This window comes from Capricornis sumatraensis, chromosome X (assembly GCF_032405125.1).
Source record: "Capricornis sumatraensis isolate serow.1 chromosome X, serow.2, whole genome shotgun sequence".
In the NCBI taxonomy this organism is placed as follows: Eukaryota; Metazoa; Chordata; class Mammalia; order Artiodactyla; family Bovidae; genus Capricornis; species Capricornis sumatraensis.
The window spans coordinates 113,516,699-113,535,494 of record NC_091092.1 but is presented as its reverse complement, the minus strand read 5'-3'; positions in this window follow the sequence as shown (position 1 = coordinate 113,535,494).

Genomic DNA, 18,796 nt, shown 5'->3' with positions numbered 1-18,796 from the left:
TTGTCTTTGACTTACTTTACTTAGTATGACAATCTCTAGGTCAATCTATGTTGCCACAAATGGCATTATTTCATTCTTTTTTGTGACTGAGTAGTAGTCCATTGTGTTTATGTTCCACATGTTCTTTAATCATTCTTCTGTTGATGGACATCTAGGTTATATTCATGTCTTGGCCATTGTAAATAGTGCTGCAGTGAACATTGGGGTGCATTATCTTTTTGAGTTATAGTTTTCTCCAGATATGTGCCCAGGAGTAGGATTGTTGGGTCATATAGTAGTACTAGTTTTAGTTTCTTAAGGAACCTCTGTACTGTTCTCCATAATGGTTGTACCAACTTATATTCCCACCAGCAGTGTAGGAGGGTTCCCTTTTTCCATACCCTCTCCAACTTTGATGATGGTTATTCTGACTGGTGTGAAGTGATACCTCAATGTAGTTTTGATTTGCATTTCTCTAATAGTTAGCAGTGTTGAGCATCTTTTCATGTGCCTCTTGGCCATCTTTGTGTCTTCTTTGGGGAAATGACTATTTAGATCTGCCCATTTTTTGATTGGGTTGTTTTTCTTAACATAGAGCTGCATGAGCTGTTTGTATATTTTGAAGGTGAATCCCTGGTCAGTTGCTTCAGTTGCAAATATTTTCTCCCATTCTGTGGGTTGTCTTTTCATTTTGTTTCTGGTTTCCTTTCCTGTGCAAATGCTTTTAAATTTAGTTTGGTCCCACATGTTTATTTTTGTTTTTATTTTCATTACTCTAGGAGGTGGATCAAAAAAGATTTATGTTAGAGAGTGTTCTGCCTATGTTTTCCTCTAAGAGTTTTTTAGTATCTAGCCTTACATTTAGATCTTTGGTATGTTTAGAGTTTTCTTGGCGTGTATGGTATTAGAGAATGTTCTGATTTTATCCTTTTACATGTAGTTGTCCAGTTTCCCAAGCATGTCTTATTGAAAAGTGTTTTCTCCATTGTGTATTCTTGCCTACTTTGTCATAGATTAATTGACCATAAATGCATGAGTTTATTTCTGGGCTTTCTGTCCTGTTATGTTGATCTATATTTCTGTCATTGTGCCAGCACCATACTGTTTTGGCCATTGTAGCTTTTTGGAATAGTCTGAAATCAGGGAGCCTGATTCCTCCAGCTGTTTTTCTTTCTTGGGATTGCTTTGGCTTTTAGGGGTCTTTTGTGTTTTCATACAAATTAAAAAATGTTTTATTCTAGTTCTGTGAAAAATGCCATTGTAAATAGCTACCTGTTGTAACCGCTCTGATTTCTAACTTGATAATCTCAAAAATTATAATAAATATATTATCTGTGTTTGCTTTACAACATTGTCAAATGTATGAAATGATTAACAAATGCATCATAAATGTGACTTATTACAGTTAGATTGCAATATCTTTAAATCTGAAGCATCAGTCTTTGTGAAATGATATATTGCTCAACTAAATCAAATATGTGCATTTGGAATTCTCTACATATATGTCTAAAATGCATTTGAAATAAGAGATTCTACAGTTGATAATAAGTCATTCAAGTTTGGAGTTAAATGTACTTAACATTAGTAGTGCTGTAAAACTTAATTGCTTTCTCTGAGGCTGGAATGACAAACACATGGAGAACAAAAAATATGTGAATGGATGTAGGTGAATTTCTTTGCAGCCAAGCCAAATGCTGGTGACAAAAAAACCCCAAGATTTTCATTTCCAAACTGATGTTTTTGCCATGATAGGTGTGTCTGTGTTATTAAAAAGAAGCTGTGTTAGCTTGAATTCTCTGGAGTAGAGCCCTCTATGAGTACTGCCCATGTGTCCTGGGGAGATGGCCCCAGAAAGCAGTGATGAGAATGCAGGAAAAGTGAAGCTGGGAAAGAGGGGAATCAAACATCAAGGTGCATGACTGAGGTCACTGCTCTGGGCACCAGGAGTGACTTTACCAGGGCCTCCAGGGAGAGATACAGACTGCCTCCCAGAATTGTCCACCCAGGAAGGAGCCAGCAGTCATTATTTGTTAGTTTCCATTTTCCAAGGTTGAATATTGCCCCAAGATTCCACCAGTATCCATAGTGTTGCAAAACACAGTTAATATGAAAAAAGGCCACAGGCCATATGGAACCAACCATCCACCCACTTGTGCTTAAATCAGAGGTGCAGACAAGAGGATACTGGGAAGGGGATAAGAGACCTCTGAGAGAAAAGTTCATAGCTCAGCATCCTAAATTTACTGGCCTGATGTCAGTCTCACTTGATATGGGAATGAGTTGAGGTGAAAGAATGACTACATCCTCACTCTTCTGCTGAGTTTGTTCATCTTTGAAGACCATGTTACCATTATGTCCCAAGATGTCCATTTCTTTTGATAAGTAAGGCTTGAGTGGGAGAAGTAGGCAAGAACAATTGAATAAGTGTTGGTCCTGACTGGGCCTTTATTCAACAGTATTATCAGCTATCTTCATAGACAGATTAGGAGGAAAAAAAAAACAGCCTATACTATTTACCAATAAAATGACACAATTTCACCAGATAGCCACAACTTTCTGCAAAAGTAGGGGTCATAGCCTTGCATGTATGTTTGGGATATTTTAAAATACTTTGACATTATTCACAGGTTCTTAAGATTTTTTCAGTCTATTCCAAGAAGTTTAAACAAAACCTGAACATTTGCACAGACTTCTTGAGATGTGGCTTGATCCAGGTCGTCAAACTGCGTTGCCTGGACACGTTTCTGAAGCTTCTGACCTCTCATTCCAGTGTGAGTTATCCTTGATTCAGAGCCTGTATCCAACCCAGTAGTCAATTTTCTCAACTCTCCCTTCAAAAGATATCTCAGATCCAGTACTTTCCCACGACTGTCATCACTATACCTGGCTCACACCTCCCATCTTTTCTGATCTCAATTCCTGTAGTAACCTCCTAACTGATCTCCTGTTTCTGCTCATTCTCTGCCTACAGCTAGTTCTCCAAGAGTTATGCTTAAATACAAGTGAAATTGGGGCTTCCCTGGCATGGCAGAGGTAAAGACTCTGTACTTCCAATACAGGGGGCATGGGTTTGATCCCTGGTTGGGGAACTAAGATCCCACATGCTGCATGGTACATCCACAACAAACAAACAAGCAGAAAAAAGCCCCTAAAACCCATAAAAATATAAGTGAGATTGCATGACTTTCTGTCACACCTAGTGGTACAGGACCTTGTTTTTAAAATCTTGCAGGAGCTGGCCCCGGCTCTTTCCAGCTCCTACCTGTCACTTGTATGCTCTAGCTACGCAGCTCCCTTGATGTCCCTCAAGCCTACAGCTTCCCTCATCCTTTACACCTCTTCCTGGAGATAATCACACGGTTCATTCTTTTAACTTCCATTAGACTTTGTTCAAATGTCATGTCCTCAGAGAGACCCGCCCTGCCTGACTGCCGTGTCTAAAATAGAACGTCTGTCAGTCTTTATCCTTTTTGCTTTCTTTACTTTTCTTTTTGGGCTCTATCTACCTAATCTTTCTGTCTGTTTATTGCTTGCTTCTCCCATGAGAATTACACATTCTTTTTTAAAAAATGTCTATTGGAGTATAGTTGCTTTACAATGTTTGTGTTAGTTTCTGCTGCAAAGTGAACTAGCTGTATACATAAACATATGCTATGCTAAGTCGCTTCAGTCGTGTCTGACTCTGTGCGACCCCATAGACGGCAGCCCACCAGGCTCCCCTGTCCCTGGGATTCTCCAGGCAAGAACACTGGAGTGGGTTGCCATTTCCTTCTCCAATGCATGAAAGTGAAAAGTGAAAGTGACGTCACTCAGTCCTGTCCAACTCTTAGCGACCCCATGGACTGCAGCCCACCAGGCTCCTCTGTCCATGGGATTTTCCAGGCAAGAGTACTGGAGTGGGGCGCCATTCCTTCCCATTTAGGTCACCACAGAGCATTAAGTAGATAAGGATTCCCTATGCTATACAGTGGGTTCTCATTAGTTAACTGTTTTATAGATAGTTACATATATATATATCAGTTCCAATCTCCCAATTCATTCCACCACCACCCCTTTCCCCTTTGGTGTCCACAGACTATACATTCTATGAGAGTGGAGATTGAGGCTTTCACTGCTGTCTCTAGTGCCAAAAGCAGTGCCTGGACCATGGAAAGTGATGGATAATGTCCTGGTTATTCTTCAGGTCTGCTGCACCTGACTGCCTGTCTGGATTTTTGTTTGTTTGTTTGTTAGTTGTTCTCCTGTTGACTGAGCAAGCTACTCCACGGACAGTCTCTTAACTGTTCACCTGAACAGTTGAACGGCAACCCACTCCTGCTCCCCATGCCTGCTTTCTCTGTCCTGGAAGACTCTCAGGGCTCTGCCAGGTGGAAAATGCCAGCCTTCTCAGTAGCTTCTGTCTGTATGTACTCTGGGTCATGTCTTCCTCAGACCTGGTTGGTTGATCTATGAGTGTGACTGTATGTCCCTTTCGTCTTCCAAAAATCGTTTATCATTTCAGTAGGATTCTGTGAGGAGAGGTACATATATGTATTCCACCAGATACTTTGAGCCATGAGCTCCTGGTTAATAGCTTTTTAAGCATGAAACTGTTAGAACTGTGTGTGTGTGTTTCTTTAGAAATTGTATAATGTGAAGGGAGTATTCCAGGGCCTTAGCCAGAAATGGTCTGGAGCCAATAAGATCCAGGTTGGTGGAATTTGGTTTATAGGCTGGTAAAGGAAAACCATCCAGTGTCATTTCTGTAACCTTCTTTCAGCTGGAGTCTCATGGATGAATTAAAAGGTGCCACTAGGGACCAGACCCTGAAGATTATGTCAGTAACCATTCAGCAGCATTTCAAGTGGGCCTTCCACATATAAGAAAGGACACACAAATAAGAAGTTAAACTTTTCACAAAAATTCTGCCAACATGCACCAGTACTAGAAGTGTTGTGCTGTGCTTAGTCACTCAGTTGTGTCTGGCTCTTTGCAACCTCATGGACTACAGCCCGCCAGGCTCCTCTGTCTATGAAGATTCTCCAGGCAAGAATACTGGAGTGGGTTGCCATGCCCTCCTCTAGGAGACCTTCCCAACCCAGGGATCAAATTCAAGTCTCCCACATTGCAGGTATATTCTTTACTGTCTGAGCCACCAGGGAATATAGAAATGTATAAATAAAATATGATTTGACATTTCTCTCAAATCTAGAACTCTATGTGTGAGTGAAGTAACTTTTGAAAAATTTTTTCTGAAATTGAAAAAATTGAATATTTTTTTTGAAATTGAAAATTATATTTTTTGGAGTATAGTTGATTTTTAATATTAGTTTCAGATATACAGTACAGTGCTTCAATATTTTTATAGATTATACTCTGTTTCAAGTTATTACAAAATAATGGCCATATTTCCCTGTGTTGTATAATACATTCATGTTGTTATGTTTTTATACCTAATAGTTTGTATCTCTTAATCCCCCACCCTTCTCTTGCCCCTTCCCCCTTTCTTTCCCCACTGGTAACCACTAGTTTGTTCTTTATGAGTCCATTTCTCTTTTGTTGGGCTTCCCTGGTGGCTCAGAGGTTAAAGCATCTGCCTACAATGTGGGAGACCTGGGTTCGATCCCTGGGTTGGGAAGATCCCCTGGAGAAGGAAATGGCAACCCACTCCAGGATTCTTGTTATATGCATTCATTTGTCTTATTTTTTAGATTCCACATATAAGTGATAACATACAGTATTTGTTTTTCTTTGCCTGACTTATTTCACTGAGCCAAACACCCTCACCATCTGTTGGTGGACACTTGGGTTGCTTCCATATCTTGGCTATTGTAAATGATGCTTCTGTGAGCATTGGGGTACATGTATCTTTTCAAGTTAGTGCTTTCACTTTTTTCAAATATATACCCAGGAATGGAATTGCTGGAGAATATGGTAGTTCTGTTTTTAGTTTTTTGAGCCACCGCTGTACTATTTTCTGCAATGACTATACCAATTTACATTCCCACCAACAGTGCTGAAGCATTCCCATTTCTCTGCATCCTGGCTAACATTGATCATTTGTAGACTTTTTGATGTTAACCATTCTGACAGGTGGGCTCCCCTAGTAGCTTAGTGGTTAAGAATTTGCCTACCAATGCAGGAAACACAGGTTTAATCCGTGACCCAGGAAGATCCCCTGGAGAGGGAAATGGCAACCCATTCTACTATTCTTGCCTGGGAAATCATATGGACGGAGGAGCCTGGTGGACTACGGTTCACAGGGTCACAAAGAGTCAGACACGACTTAACGACTGAACAATGACAACATTCTGATAGGTGTGAGGTGATACGTCACTGTAGTTTTGATTTACATTTCTCTACTAATTAGTGATGTTGAGGAGTTTTTCATGTGCCTCTTAGCCATCTGTACGTCCTCTTTGGAAAAAAGTCTATTCAGGTTTCTCCCCATTTAAAAATCAGGGTTTTGTTGTTAGAGGTATCTGAGCTTTTTATATATTTTGGATATTCATCCATTATGGGTTATACAATTTGCAGATGTCTTCTCCCATTCAGTAGGTGGTTTTTTCATTTCTTGATGGTTTCCTTTGCTGTGCAAAAGGTGAGTGAAGTAACTTTTGTGTTATAGACATCTTTTAATTTGGCAGGTAAATTTTAACCTCATAATAAGTACTTCCTTTTCAGACAGAAAAGATAATTCTAAATGTATTAGTTTACTTGGTATCTTTTTTTGTTTGTTTGTTTTTGCTTGGTATCGTTTCAGTGTTCTTTGAGTAAGGGTCAGTACCAGCAAGTCCTATTAAAAGGCTTCACTGTATAGTGCAGTGTTTCACTATGTGTAAATCTCCACTGAGTTTTAGTTAAGCAAAGCACAGTGGCTTTTGATCACCACTCCATCGATTACTTATAAAAGGGATGACTAAACAGGGGGCACATACTTAGTTAAAATTCCAAATATAGCTCTAGGAGGAAAGGGGAAGGAAAAAAATTGTTCCTTGATAATCACAAATAATAATGTTTCCCTTAAAATATCCTAAAACGGTTTCATCAAAAAGGTATTAATGTTCACTAAGTCCTGACTATGTGAAGTGTGTCTTCAGAGCAGAGCACCAGCATCACTGGGGAGCTTGTTAGGAATGCAGAAGCTCAGGCCTGGCCCCGGATCTATTGAATCAGAATCTGCTGTTGAGCAAGATCCCCATGGTGATTTGTATGCACCTTAAAGCTTGCAAATGTGTGCGTGCTCAGTCATGTCCAACTCTTTGCGACCTTGTAGACTATAGCCTGCCAGGCTCCTCTGTCTGTGGAATTCTGCAGGCAAGAATACTATAGTGGTTGCCATTTCCTTCTCCAGGGGAAAGGCGACCCCTTAGTTCGATCTAAGACACTCCATAAATCTCTGCTTCTCAAATGTGGCTGTTCTTTGATATCACCTGGCAAGTTTGAAAAATTACTTACTTAAGACTGGATCCCACTCCCAGAGATTCTGGTTTAATTAGTATGAGGCATACTAGGTTACTAGTATGGCTAGTAACCCAGGCATAAACAGTTTGGAAAAACTCCCCAGGTAATTCTAATGAGCAGCTGAGATTGAGAATCAATCTTAAAAATGAAACCCAACATCATATTCATTATGTCATAATAAATGATAGTAGTAGTATTGGAGGACAATAAAGTCTTCAGAAAGCCCAGATGAAAGCAAATATGGAGACTGTAATTAATGAAAAGGTTTTGTCCCGTTATCACACTAATACTGATCAGTTCATCAGATTAGCAGAGTGATAAGGGGATGGGAGAGAAATGATAGTGAAGGGTAGGACTTGAAACATGGGGTGAGGCATAGTAACCTAGACATGGCCTTCAATAGCAAGGGTTCAGTACCTATGCTAGGGTGGCTAGCAAAGGGTCACCATCATTCACCTTTGGAAAATTGGAACCCAAGGAAACCTCATGTGGTTCTCTTGTGCTTCCCTGTCCTGTCACGAGCATTGATATATGCCCATGACATATAAGAAGTTCATAAGAAGGAAAGGGGAAAGCCAGGTATTATTACTGCCTTTGCTTGAGTCCTCATCATCTTTTATTTCGTGTCACTGAACTCCTAAATGGCTTCCCTGCCTCTCATCATCCTCCTAACTTCATCTTCCAAGTGCTTCCAGAGTGATCTTTCTCAAGTAAGATTTTGATCCCATCAATCCATTGCTTAAACCCCCTCCAAACACATCCCCCTTACATGAAACATCACCTCCATCCCATAGTGGGTCTAGGAGGAAATGAAGATTTATTGAGCATTAAGTACTGCTTTTGTTCTTGAAACAAGATCTGTGAGGTAGGTATTATTGATCCCATTGTACAGATTAAGAAACTAATGTCCTTTTTCATAGGTAGAATATTTAATGTCAGAGGTGAAATTAGAATTCTCATGTGCCTGGATCTTCCCTGTCTAGCATGGTATAGAAGATCTTTCATAATCTCATACCTTTTGTGGATTCATCTTTCAACTTTTTCCCATGTTATAGATGCCCACACAAGCATTGCTGCTGCTGCTGCTGCTGCTGCTAAGTCGCTTCAGTCGTGTCCGACTCTGTGCGACCCCATAGACAGCAGCCCACCAGGCTCTCCTATCCCTGGGATTCTCCAGGCAAGAACAATGGAGTGGGTTGCCATTTCCTTTTCCAACGCATGAAAATGAAAAGCGAGAGTGAAGTTGCTTAGTCATGTCCGACTCTTAGCAACCCCATGGACTGCAGCCTACCAGGCTCCTCCGTCCATGGGATTTTCCAGGCAAGAGTACTGGAGTGGGGTGCCATTGCCTTCTCCACACACAAGCATTACACATCCTCAAAACACATGCTTCTTACTATTTCTTTAAAATTAATTTCCTTTAAACTTTTGAACACGATATTTGTTTCTGTAATGTACCCCTTTAAAAAAAGAATCTTTGAACCCTTCTGTGGCCTTTCAAATTCAAATTCAGTGTTATTTCCTACATAAAGTATTCCCCAAACCCCCTCAATAGAATGTGTCTCTCTCTCTTCAGTGTAATTATAGTACTTTCCTCATATCCTGTAAGCTTTCAACATCTTGTTTTATAATTATTTTGGTCTCTTTATTTCTCTCTTATACAGTGAGGTTCTTGAGGATGCAAATCATGTCTTACTCATTTTTGTAAGCAACATCTTCTTCATCTTGGGATCTGTATCAGTCCTCTTGGGCTAAGTTATGCCATATAACAACCCCTTAAAACTGAGTCTCCTAAAAGAGCAAAGGTGTGTTTCTTGCTTATGTATGGGTAGGTTGTGGTGCTTTTTCATGCTGTCTTCTCTCCAAAATCCAGGTTGATAGAGCAGATTCCGTTTGGAATGTGGCTGATTTTGTGACAGAAAGGAGAGAATGTGATCCATGAGATTATAAATTTTCTGCTTAGAAATGAAACACACCTCACCTAGCCATATTTCTTTAGCTAAAGCAAGTCATATGGCTACTTCTAATTTCAGTAGTGTTATGATATATAATTTTACAGCAGGAGTGAGCATTTCAAGTTACATGGCCAAGTCTGATGTCAATGAGACAGGGGTTTGTAAGCCTCTCTCCAATGAGAGGAGGCAGTGAACAGTCCCGTCTACCACAGGGCCATCTACATGCCAGGAACATTCCCCATTTGTCACACAGCAAGTTGCATTTTATATGAACTTGCATTGTGTTCCTTTTAAATATTAAAGCTGCTGCTGCTAAGTTGCTTCAGTCATGTCCGACTCTGTGCGACCCCATAGACGGCAGCACACCAGGCTCCCCTGTCGCTGGGATTCTCCAGACAAGAACACTGGAATGGGTTGCCATTTCCTTCTCCAATGCATGAAAGTGAAAAGTGAAAGTGAAGTCGCTCAGTCGTGTCTGACTCTTTGTGACCCCATGGACTGCAGCCTACCAGGCTCCTCCGTCCATGGGATTTTCCAGGCAAGAGTACTGGAGTGGGTTGCCATTGCCTTCTGTGATACCAGGTACTAGGGGACACATTTTTTATATGCAGCTTCACCTATTACAGGCAAACCATACGTATTTCAACCCATTCACCACTCTTCCACTATGACAAATGTAATTCCCAATTTTATCCCTGATACGACCACTCAACCACTTCCACAGACTTCAAAGCAAGTCAGATTACTTTTCTTCCTCATTTTTGTGATGACTAAGAATATAATGCTAAGATTCAGTTTTGCAGATTAGATGGGTCACAACATCGTATTTTAGATTCTCCAAATTAATACAAAGGAACAGTGAAGTCTCAATTCTGTTTTCCATTATCTAGCCAATTAACAAAGCAATTATAATACGTGGGTTCAGAAACTTTTTTCCTTCTTTGTCAATATTCACCAAGCCAAAACTTGATTGAAGAAGGTTAAACTTTACTTAACAACTGCTATAAAAAGGTAAATGAGAGAAATAAAAAAGAAAGAAGAGGATTTTTCCCTATCAAACCTTTTATATTCAATTTATCAGTATCGTGGAGACATTATACCAAGGTCTGTTACTTTAGTTAATCTGTAAAAATGCAGATGTGTTTTTATGAGCATGAAAGCTGACCTTATTCCTGCTCCACGCAGTTCTTCACATGCCATGTTGCATAAATTAGACAAAGGCTTTTTGCCCTAATACGAGCATTTAACTCATGTGAGGTAACTAAAATATGTTTTATGCCTAAGTACTTGATTTAAATCTTGATTGAAATCATTGTGACAGTATGCATATACAGATGTCCAAAATATTCAAACTCTATCATACCAGGATATTTTTCAATGTGTCCTGCATATTTGACCCATTTTGCATTATTGATCAGTGAGAGTCTTTTCATTCAGCAGATTTTTATTGAACAGTTAGTATATTACACGTACTGTGCTAAATTTTCTGTCGATTATTTCATTCAGTATAAGAGTGTCAGGAAATACTTTCTTTGAAAATCATACTGAAGTCAAGCCCTGAAGAGTACATGGGGTTTGCCAGGGGAAGAAAGAACCTTTCAGGTGGAAGGTACAGCTGGACAAAACCCTAAAGTGCGATACATCTTTGCATGTTCAAGGAACTGAAAAGAGACAAGTGTGGCTGGGACAGAGGATAAGTGGTAAGATGACAGTACTGTCACCATGTGTGGAGATGTTGAGCTAATGTATATTTTCTGTATCTAACATACGAGTGTCAATTTGTATTTATTTAAAAAGAAACCTCACTTGGCTTTGGAGGAAAGAGAATCCTCCTACACTGTTGGTGGGATTGTAAATAGGTGCAGCCACTATGGAAAACACTCTGAAGGTTCCTTTAAAAAGTAAATATAGCAATGACCATATGATCCAGCAATCCCACTCGTGGTCATATATCTGGAAAAGATGAAAACTCTTAATTTGAAAAGATACATGCACCCCAATGTTCACAGCAGCACTATCTACAATAGCCAAGACATGGAAGCAACCTGTGTCCATTGACAGATGAATGGATAATGAAGATGTGATTCGTATACACAATGGAATATTACTTGGCTGTAAAAAAGAATAAAGTGATGCCATTTGTAGCAACATGGATGGACCTAGAGATTATCTTACTAAGTGAAGTAAGCTAGACAGAAAAAGACAAATATCATGTGATATCACTCATATGTGGAATCTAAAAAGGTGATATAAATGAGGTGATATATATATGTGACCTTTTGTGTATAGCTTGTTTCACTTAGTGTTGTGTTTGCAAGATTCATCCATGTGGTAGTATATATCAATACTTCTTTCCTTTTTATGGCCAAATTTGTCTCATTGTGTGAATGTACCACATATTGTCTACCCACTCACTAGTTGATGGATACTGGATGTTTAATTTTTATTTTACTGATATATTAAAGTATACTTGATTTACAATGTGTTAATTTCAGGTGTACAGCAAAGTGATTCAGTTACATATATATATATATATATATATATGTTCATTCTTTTTCAGATTTTTTTTTCCCTTATAACTTATTACAGAATATTGAGTAGAGTTTTCTATGTTATACAGAAACTGGGTTTTTTCTGCTTTGGGCTATTATGAATAATGCTGCTATCAACATTCATGTACAAATGTTTGTTTGGACATATGTTTTGATTTCTTTTGGGTATATACCTAGGAATAAAATTGCTTGGTTATATGATAATGCTATATTTAACTTTGTGAGGAACAGTCGAACTGTTTTTCATAATACCAGCAATTTATGAGGATTAAAACTTCTCCATGTCCTCACCAACATTGCTTATTTTCTGTTTGTTTCTGTTTTAATTATAGCATCTTAGTGAATGTGAAGTGGTATTTCATTGTGCTTTTTATTTAAATTTTCCTAATGATGCTCGTAATCTTTTGTGTGTTTATTGACCAGTTATTTGCATATCTTCTGTGGAGAACTGTCTGTTTGAATCTGCCCACTTTTTAACTTAGTTGTTTATAATAGCAGTAAGAGTTCTTTTTATATTCTAGGTATTAATCTCTTGTAAATGTTTTCTCTCATCAATTGAGGTGATCATCTGTCTTTTTCCTTCATTTCTATAAATATGTATTACATCAGTTGAATTTTATATGTTGAACCACCCTTACGTTTCTTGGATATGTTCCACTGGGGATGGTATATAATCCTTTTAACATGCTGCTGCATTACCTTTGCTAATGCTTTGTTGAAGATTTTTGCATCTATATTCCTGAGGGATATTGGTCTATAGTTTTCTTTTCTTGTGATGTCTTTGTATAGTTTTGATATCAGGATAATACTCATAAAATGAGATTAGAAGTAGTTCCTCCTCTTCTGTTTTTTGGAAGAGTTTGGGAAGGATCAGTGTTAATTGGTCTTTAAACGTTTGGTTGAATTTATTAGTGAAGTCATTTGGTCCAAGATTTTTCTTTGTTGGAAGTTGTTTGCTTACTGATTCAATCCCTTTGCTTGTTATAGATCTATTCAGATTTTATATTTCTTACTGAGTCAGATTTGGTAGTTTGTGTGTTTAAGAATTTGTCCATCTACTTTAGGTTATCTAATTTGTTGGTATATAGCTGTTCATAGTGTTCTCTTACAATCCTTTTTATTTCTGCAAGGTTCCAGTGAAGTCCCTACTGTTCTTCCTCATTTTAGTAATTTGAGTCTATTCCCTTTTGTCTTTGGTCAGTCTAGCTTGTCAATTTTGTTCATCTTTTGAAGGAACCGAGTTTTGGTTTCAGTGATTCTTTTTATTATTTTTTCTAGTCTCTATTTTATTTATTTCCACTCTAATCTCTATTATTTCATTTTTCTACTAGTTTTGTGTTTAGTTTGCTCTTTTTCTGATTCCTTAAGGTATAGACTTAGGTCATTGATTTGAGTTTTAAACAGGTATCTTACAAGGATGGAAGGGGGGCTCAAAGCAACCATGTATCCAGGTGATACCTGGTTAGTTCCAGAACACAGATATATAATCACTGTGAAAAAGTGTTGAAAGCGTTTGTCACTCAGTCATGTCCGACTCTTTGTGACCCTATAAACTGTAGCCTGCCAGGCTCCTCTGTCCAGGAAATTCTCCAGGCAAGAATAGTGGAGTGGGTTGCCATTCCCTTCTCCAGGGGATCTTCCCAACCCAGGAATTGAACCCAAGTCTCCAGTATTGGCAGGTGGGTTCTTTACCATTGAGCCACTGGGGAAGTCTCATAATCAGTGTGTTTACCATCAAAGACTGCTGGGAGGGAGGAAAGAGGAGGAAAGGAAAAAGAGGAAAGGAGGGAGGGAGTAAATGAACTCTCATCCTTAAAGTCAATTCCAAGGGATAAATCACACAAAGTTTTTAAATAATTTAAATAAATGTTTGACCTCCCAGGTCAACTATGAAAAATATGTTGAGGTTTGTTATTGGTGGTGTTACTTAAACATCTGTTACTCTCTCTGTGCATGCTGTTAAAGCCTAATCAGTCAAAGATCACCAGAGACAAGCCTAGTCTGACATAATCTTAGGTACTGCCTCAGTGAAGTGATAGAAGTGCACCCCGGAGAGACTGACTTGCTGCTCTCAATGAGAAGAAAGATGGAGGCATCTTTTGTAAGGTTTGGCTTCCTGTTGAAAGATTCAGTGAAGTCAGTTAAGTGGGGATCAGTTCTGAACCGGTTGGTATTTCTGAGGTGGGATCAGGGAAAGCAGGGATTAACTAAGTGTTAGCGTTGTCATGACTCAAGGGCAGTTTAACAGTTGGGTATCCTCAGTGATAGATAGAAATAGCAGAGTGTACTTGGGAGTATTATTGGTAAAGTGAAAGTGAAAGTCACTCAGTCATCTCCAACTCTTCGCAACCCCATAGACTATACAGTCCATGGAATTCTCCAGGCCAGAATACTGGAGTGGGTAGCCTTTCCCTTCTCCAGGGGATCTTCCCAACCCAGGGATTGAACCCAGGTCTCCCGCATTGCGGGCGGATTCTTTACCATCTGAGCCACAAGGGAAGCCCAAGAATGCTGGAGTGGGTAGCCTACCCCTTCTCCAGCAGATCTTCCTATCCCAGGAATCGAACCGGGGTCTCCTGCACTGCAGGTGGATTCTTTACCAACTGAACTATCAGGGAAGCATTATTGGTTAAGAAAAGTAGTAAAAATTAAAATCAGGACAAGGAGTAAGGAGAGTGATTGCATAGCCTTGAGTGAACCAGCATTTCCTGTTAATTTTGTAATTGTTGTCTGTTTCTGTCCTCCCAGAATGATTCACAACAGAGTTGCTTTTTTTTCTGGTTTAACCTGAGGCAGTTTTTTTTCAATCTCAGACAGATTTTCATTATTTTAGTGTCTATATTCTAGTCATCTGGTGAATGTCATGTATAATTAAGAGCTTGTTTAGTTGTAAATGACATTAAATCTTTAGAGGTACTCTTTGCTACAAAAGCATCATGATAAAGTAATTTCTATTCCTTTGGTTAAATTTCAGTTCTCTTTTAAAAACTGACTAGGAAGTATGTCTTTAGGACCTCCTTCTCTCTGTCTTGATCATTGACTCTTAGGGGATATAAAACAAGAGGGTTAATCAAGTATTGCCTCCAGCAGCTATGCCATAGTTTTTTAAATCTTTCATACTACTAAAAGAGCTAGTTGCATACAAAGCTCAGTCATAAATAAATTGTCTCAGGGTATCTGAAAACTCCTTGAGGGCCAAGATCTTGTTATATTCACATTTGTACCCCCTCACAGCTTAACACGGGGCCTTGTATATGTGACTCTCAATAAATATTTGCTGGGTGGAATCCTATTTGAAAAAGAACTTTGAGAGCACTACATAAAAGATTGAGTATGTTATAAGACAAGAAAGAAATGTTGATCTTAACCGTACCTGGAAGTGTGTATGTCATTTTAATGCTTTCCCGAAGGCTAAGAATAATCAATCTCAAGAGACAAAACCACGTTCTTTTTTCCAAAAGGAAAGTGAGTTTCCACATCGATTTAGTGAAGCAGTGTCCTATCCTTTACTGAATACCTTCAAATCATCTTTATCATGTTTTATTTTTCTACCAATCTATCTAAAATGCATTTAATATAGAAGTATCTACCAAAATGTAGAATTATAGTAAGGATGTTCATTCTTATTAGTTAGCATATTAACCATTATAATTACAGTAACTACATGCAACCTGTAACTTAGTGTTTCTTTTAGAAACAAAATTCTCCCTGAACACAATGAAGTCTATTGGTAATAATGGCAACCTTTGTAATTTTTTCTTTTAACAGTCCATATCTGTGCTCTGCAGAACATTAGATAATAGTTTATTTCATTTTTTGAAAAAGCCTTTTTTTCTTCAAACCTGCTTGTTTGAAAAAGTGGAAAAAAACTTGCTTTGTTTCAAATTGAGCCTATATTTACAGTTTGAACAGTGCATTTATATTATGATTTCATTTATAATGTATATATGTCTGTGTGTCCAGTAAGGGGAGAATATACAAAGAGCTATGAGAGTTAAGATGATCCAGACATCTTTCATCTTGGGAACACTGGGCATAATTTCAGAGAGGCTGAATGTGAGCTGGATATTGAGGAAGGGAATGTTCTTTTAATGGAACGCAAGGCTTTTCTAAGGAAGGGGATGATATGAGTATTGGATGCGGTTGAGAAAACTCTCCTTGAATTTCAGGTTTTCCAGTTTGGTGTGGATTGTTTTTTAAGGTTAATTTGGGTCAGGCGATTTTGATTTGGATTCCCTTCAAACTTGACTCTGAGACAAAGATTTGGGTGCCTGCAGGTTGTTTATTTGGGAATTACTTTCAAGAAGTATAAATGAGGAAGTAAGACAGTGAAGGGAGAAAAGCACCAACACAGGGTTCATTGATGAGCGAGTCACCTCTGTGGGCACCTGGGGGCCAGTCTCTTTAGGGAACCCCCTAGTAAACCATGTGGAACACATTATTCCACTGGAAGAGGGGGAAGTTGGGTCATTTATCTTTGAAGTCTCATTCTGCATTGGTTGAGAATTGAGGAGTAAGGTAACTACATTGACCCTTGTCTGGGTTGCTACTGTAGGCAGCAAGTCGAACTCCCCAGTTGTTGGGGAAATGCCTCAGAGAGAGGAGAAACACAAGAGCTTGAGATGAAAATTTGACAGCAGGTTGGGAATCGTGTCCATCTATAGCTTTAGGTGTACTCATGATAGCTGAGAGGGTATGGGAAAGGGCATCAACAGAGTCTACTTCAAAGACCTTGAATACCAAGGTAAGGCTTTCTTTTCTTTTTTTGACCACACCGTGTGACATGTGGAATCTAAGCTCCCCAACCAGGGATTGATTGCTATGCCCTTTGCATTGAAAGTGCAACATTTTAACCCCTGGATTGCTGGGGAAGTCCCAAGATGAGGCTTTTTCAACAGATGATGGAACTCTTGAGATTAGCTGAGAAATAAGAAGACAAGTGTATCAGGAAGACACATAGTGAATTGCTTGCAGAATAAACACTGCAGGGCAAAGCAACCAGATATGGGATATGATTTATGCAGTAATAGTTAATCAGACTTTGAATTACACATGGTATAGATAGAATGAGAATGAGTCAGTGGGAATGAAGAGAAGAAATATTCTGGGTAGCTGATTCATGTTGAAGTTTGAAAGAGAACAACAAAATTCTGTAAAGCAATTATCCTTCAATTAAAAAAATTAATCAGTTTAAAAAACGAATAAAAATAAAGTGACATGAAAGTAAAAAAAAATATTCTGGGTAAAGTTTGAAGAAAAGATGTCAAATGATCATTCCTAGGGGTTATAAGAGAGAGAGAGCTGAGAAGGAATACAAACTTAGAAACTTTCTGTGAGGAGTAGAGACCTTTTTTGAGCCTAAATCATTTGGAGATTCATAGAAAGCCAAAGAATGTGCACTAGGGGCGGGGAGGGAATGCATAGGAATGACAAAAATTAATTTTTATCCACTCAATTCAGAATCTTAGGAACATTAAGAAATCTCTGATTCCTTCCAGTCTCATTTCCACCTGTGGGACAGGTTCTCGTTTGAGTCATAGCTCTCAGTTCCACTGTCCACTAGAATTATCCAACAAAGCTTGTAAAAATCATGTCCAGGCCTCTTCTCAGGCCAGTTAGACTCCAGGAGTGACACTCAGGCTTTAGTGGTTTTTACAGCTCCCCAGATTACTCCACAAGGGAGAACCACTGGGTTATTGTCATCAAGTATTTAATAAATTCTATTTTAATCCTCAACATCAAGTCATCAGTTCTAATTCTGATTTTCTCTTATAAATGGATTACTGTTTTGTTTGTTTGTTTGTTTGGAAAGACTTAAATTTCTTATTCAACCATTGTGGTAACTGTACCCTGGTACCTTGATGACATTCAGTTCAGTTCAGTCGCTCAGTCGTGTCCGACTCTTTGCGACCCCATGAATCGCAGCACTCCAGGCCTCCCTGTCCATCACCAACTCTCAGAGTTCACTCAGACTCACATCCATCGAGTCAGTGATGCCATCCAGCCATCTCATCCCCTGTTGTCACCTTCTCCTCCTGCCCCCAATCCCTCCCAGCATCAGAGTCTTTTCCAATGAGTCAACTCTTCGCATGAGGTGGCCAAAGTACTGGAGTTTCAGCTTTAGCATCATTCCTTCCAAAGAAATCCCAGGGCTGATTTCCTTCAGAATGGATTGGTTGGATCTCCTTGAGTCTCCAAGTGACTCTCAAGAGTCTTCTCCAACACCACATTTCAAAAGCATCAATTCTTTGGCGCTCAGCTTTCTTCACAGTCCAACTCTCACATCCATACATGACCACAGGAAGAACCATAACCTTGACTAGACGGACCTTAATCAGCAAAGTAATGTCTCTGCTTTTGAATATACTATCTAGGTTGGTCATAACTTTTCTTCCAAGGAGTAAGCGTCTTTTAATTTCATGGCTGCAGTCACCATCTGCAGTGATTATGGAGCCCAAAAAAATAAAGTCTGCCACTGTTTCCACTGTTTCCCCATCTATTTCCCATGAAGTGATGGGGCTGGATGCCATGATCTTAGTTTTCTGAATGTTGAGCTTTAAGCCAACTTTTTCACTCTCCACTTTCAAGAGGCTTTTTAGTTCCTCTTCACTTTCTGCCATAAGAGTGGTATCATCTGCATATCTGAGGTTATTGATATGACATTACTAGCATCCAAATCCTCTTTTTTTTTTTTTTGGCCAAACTTCTCCAGCCTTGAATAATATCTGAACTTTAGTCCTAAGGGTAAAGCTTTGTTGGCAGGCTTTCCTAATGCCGATAGATAGCCTGCCAGCTTGAATGTGTTCATCACGGTCCCATGTGTTGTCCCAATCTCTAATATAGGTAAAATTCCTCCAAAGTTCACAG